The sequence below is a fragment of the Rhamphochromis longiceps genome, linkage group LG2 (assembly GCF_057381845.1).
Source record: "Rhamphochromis longiceps isolate RC_006_pf linkage group LG2, R_longiceps_female_GT1.1, whole genome shotgun sequence".
Classification (NCBI taxonomy): Eukaryota; Metazoa; Chordata; class Actinopteri; order Cichliformes; family Cichlidae; genus Rhamphochromis; species Rhamphochromis longiceps.
In genome coordinates this window covers 16,034,327-16,039,321 of record NC_140558.1, presented here as the reverse complement: position 1 = coordinate 16,039,321, position 4,995 = coordinate 16,034,327, and positions in this window count along the sequence as shown.

Sequence of the window (4,995 nt, the reverse complement as noted above, 5' to 3'; positions counted from 1 at the left end):
GATGATTTTGTGGATAATTAAAGTCAGTCATATATCCACAAACACAACAAGCTGAAAGTCAGTGATGCTGCTCGGTTTGCAGTCCTGAATATCATGGCACAAGCACGATTCACTGCACTGTTAATGTTAGCTATATTATATTGCTGCCTCTGTTCGGTGGTGTCAAGCCAAACGGACTTTAACATGTGTTTGAACGAGCTGACGGTTCACTCGTTAAGCTGAAAGAAAGATGCTTTAATCACAGGAGTCACACATGTGTCCACTGTACCAGCTGGGAACTCTTCTTGTTTAGCACTCGTAATAACACAAACACTAAATCCTCCTGTTTGTAGCAGTGTATACACCTGAGACTGTCACCTGTCTGTATGTCCTGCATTCTCTCTCTTTTTCTTTCTCTCTGATTGTGTAATAAAAGTATGAACATGTATTTATAAGTTACACTTGTGTTTGAATCCTGCAGCTTATCACACATTTGATTTCCATGTGTGACAACTTCAAGTGTCCAGAGTGAGGACAGACTGAGGCACCCGCTGCTGCACATCATCTGTGAGGCTTTGCACCCCTGATGATCCACCAGGACAAACTCAGCAGTGTGTGAGGAAGAGGAGGAGGAAGAGCCAGCAGCAGCTGACAGATGGAGGGAATAGACAGACTGTTCCCTGTTTGTGAAGGACTGCTAGAAAAGTTTAGAATAACTAATTGTCTGTCCTGAATCAGTCTTATTAGGTAATGTTCAAATAATTTTATCATTCCAGTGTTTGCAGTGTGGGAGAAAGTACTCGAGGCCTTCAAGTTACACACTATGAAAGGCAGAAACACGTTTAATGTTCAGAAACCTAAAGTATGTATCAGCAGCAGAATGGAGCTAAAAATAAATGTTTGTTTCAGTTCTATGAAGCTTTGTAATACATCTATATATACACTGTCAAAGATACTTGAGTGTCTTTGAGTGAAGATTTAAACAAACAAACGAACGAACAAAATATGTTCTCCTTCATTTCTGTCAACCACACGTTTCCAGCTATCATGGTTGCTAGGCAACCTGGGCAGCGCAACGGAGGCTAGACTGTCCCATTTCACAAGCCTCACACTTCCGGCCTTAGCGGTCTTTGAGTACGCGGCCCTTGAGGATCGTTGAGGCTGCGTACTTTAAGGCTGCAGACCTTTTAAGGCTGCAGACGCCACAAAGATTGCGCGGCCACGTCCAGACGCTGTCATGATCCTGGGTCGTTGAGCCAGCGTTTTGTGTTTCTTTTTGGTTTCATCTTGTGTTTGGTGTTTCTTCTGATTCTGTATAATTCTTTGGGTTGGTTGTCGTGTTTATTATCCCTACCTGTGTCTCCCTTCTGTGCTCCGTTCAGGTCCCTGCGTTTTGTTGTAAAACAGTCTGTGTGTTTCCGGTTTTACTTTGTAGGTCTGCTTCTCATCATGTCCATTAGTGTCAGCTGTGTCCACCCCTGCATGTCATCTCCTCATTACCTAGTGTATATTTATAGTGTGTGTTGGCTTCTGTTCATCGTTGGATCGTCTGTGTTTCTCGGTGTAACTACGTCTCTCTGCATTCTCAGCCCATGTTTCATGCTTAGGTTTGTTATTTAGTTTTTCCAGTCTAGGTTTTTTTCAGTCATTCGTCTTTTCTCACTGCCTGTTCGGTCGCTCCACTTCTGTAAATAAAACATCACTTTCATCACCAGTCCACTGCCTGCATTTTGGGTTCTTTTTCTCCTACACCACACGGCTCACCCCGCCAGCCGTGACAGACGCCTTCCTGACCACTCCGCTCCGACTATCCACTTTTCTTGTTTTTTACTTATCTTTTGCTCTGGTTTACGTCCCAAAATCCTCTAGTCTTATAGTTCATGACAGCGGATCACTTGTAAACATCAGTGCCAAGGTTGCACATCTAATCTTGGACACTTTTAAACCCCACCCTTCCTGCCGCCAGAGATTCTACACGGCGCGGAGAACAACAAAGGACGGGCCGCTCATCCGAGGCGCAGAACAAAGAAGCGCCGGGGGAAACGCGCTGGTATTAGGAACAGACTGAGACAGCAGGCGCATCGCGCACCACTGCCCAGTATCCTACTGGCCAATGTACAATCCATGGAGAACAAGCTCGATGACCTAAGAGCAAGGGTCACCTTCCAACGTGGCATGAGGGACTGCATTCTGCAACATTCTGTGCTTCACGGAGACATGGCTGACCCCCACCGTGCCGGACCAGGCCGTAACTCCATTGGATTCATTCTTTGTGCTCCGTGCGGATAGAACGGCAGAGTCGAACAAAACCAAAGGTGGAGGAGTGTGTTTCATGGTAAACAGAAAGTGGTGTGATGCCAGGAGCATTTCTACTCTTTCCAGCGGCTGCTCGCCACATCTGGAGTTCCTGAGCATTAAGTGCCGCCCTTTCTATCTGCCCCGTGACATCACCTCGGTCATCGCCACGGCGGTCTACATCCCACCCCAAGTGGACACAGGTATGGCTTTGTCCGAATTACATGATGTGCTGAGCTCGCTTCAAAACAAGGACCCGGGCGCAGCCCTCATTGTAGCAGGAGACTTTAATAAAGCGAACCTCAGACAAGTCATGCCAAACTTTTATCGGCATGTCTCGTGTCCAACGAGAGGGGATCGAATTTTAGATCACTGCTACACGTCATACAAGCAGGGCTACAAAGCTGTCTCACACCTGGCTTTTGGGAAGTCTGAACACAACGCCATCTTTCTCATTCCCCAGTATAAACAAAACATACGGAGGGAAGACGTGACCACGAGGGAGGTAAAACGGTGGACTGCCCAATCAGAAGCTACGCTACAGGACGCACTCAACGACGTCGACTGGGACGTGTTCAGAGCATGCGCAGTCGACATCAACGAGTTTATGGAAGTAGCAGTATGCTTCGTCAATCTGCTAGCGGAGGAGATTATCCCCACTGCGAGAGTCACCACATTCCCAAAAAAGGAAACCGTGGATGGACAGATCGATCCGCACTGCAGTAAACGCCAGGACTGCCTCCTACAACGCGGGTCTCGCCACTGGCGATATGAGCGCCTACAAAGCGGCCTCATACGGCGTGCGGCACGCGGTGAGAGATGCCAAACGCCGGTACAGGGAATGTGTGGAGTCCCGCTTCCACCAGGGCGACACATGGAGTATGTGTCACGGACTACGCACCATTACGGACTACAAAGCCAGGGACACTGCGCCGATCAACGCCGACTCTGCATTCACCAACGAGCTGAATCAGTTCTACGCCCATTTCGAGGTTAGCTAGGCGGCTAATGCTATCTACCACTTGACTACCGAGGACAGTGACGTCATCAGCGAGAGACCAGTGACCAGCATCGCGGAGCATGACGTCCGAGCGGCATTGAGGAGAGTGAACACAAGGAAAGCGGCGGGGCCAGACGGCATCACCGGCCGTCTGCTGCGCTGCTGTGCTAACCAGCTAGCAGGTGTGTTTACTTACATCTTCAACGAGTCCCTGGCGAAGTCTGTGGTCCCCACATGCTTCAAAAGATCCACCATCATCCCTGTGCCCAAGAACAGCAAACCCTCATCCCTGAACGATTACCGGCCAGTTCCACTGACCTCGGTAGTAATGAAGGTGTTTGAGAGGCTGCTGAAGAACATCATCTCCTCCTCCATCCCAGACACCACAGATCCGCTGCAGTTCGCCTACAGATCCAACAGATCCACAGAGGATGCCATCGCCCACATCCTGCACACCACTCTCAGCCATGTGGACAAGAAACAGGGTAACTATGTGCGGATGCTGTTTGTTGATTACAGTTCAGCATTTAACACAATAGTGCCCTACAGACTGTTCACAAAGCTCAGGGATCTGGGACTTAACAGCCGTCTGTGTGCATGGGTGTTGGACTTCCTCACTGGCAGAACTCAGGTGGTGAGGGTGGGTAGATGCGTCTCTAACAGCATCACCATCAACACAGGAGCACCTCAGGGATGTGTCCTCTCGCCACTGCTCTACTCCCTCTGCACTTCAGACTGTGTGGCCACCCATGGCTCCAACACCATTGTGAAGTTTGCTGACGACACAGTGGTGTTGGGTGCCATCTCCAACAACGATGAGGCGGCCTACATGGATGAAGTGAAGAATCTGGCATCATGGTGCCAGGACAACCACCTCCAGCTGAACGTCGGCAAGACCAAGGAGCTGGTGGTGGACTTCAGAAGGTGTCAGCACAGAGACTACAAGCCCATTATCATCAATGGAGCTCCAGTGGAGAGGGTGCAGTCCTTCAAGTATCTTGGTGTCCACATCTCCTCAGACCTGACATGGGCTGCCCACATTCAGGTCCAGACCAAAAAGGCTAGGCAGCGCCTGTATCACCTACGACAACTGAGGAAGTTCAGGGTCTCTCCAAAGATCCTCAGGATTTTCTATACAGGCGCTGTGGAGAGCATCCTCACACAGAACATGACATCGTGGTTTGGGAACAGCTGTGTGAAGGACCAAAAAGCTCTCCAGAGAGTTATCCATACAGCAGAACGCTGCTGCAGGATTGCTCTCCCCTCACTCCAGGACACCTACACCAGGAGATGCCGGACTAGAGCAGCGCAGATACTGAAGGACCCGTCCCATCCTGGCAACAAACTGTTCCAACTTCTGCAATCTGGTAGAAGGTTCCGCATCATCCGGGCAAGGACAGAGAGACTAAAGAGGAGCTTCTATCCCCAAGCCATCCGGGCCCTAAACACACACACCCGCCCTCTCACATCATCTACAATTGACTGAGACAGGACTCTCTTCCAGACACTCTAAACCAAGGCACAATGTACATTCCAAATTCCTTTAATTTTAAATATGTTTATATTGTCTACTCTGTAAAATAGTCAGATGTCTACTCATATTAATGTACAGAATTCACCTGCTTGCTGCTACTACTGCACATTCACCCAATGTATATACTATATATATATATATATATATATATATAATGTTCTTCCTCTACCACCACCCCCCCCCCCCC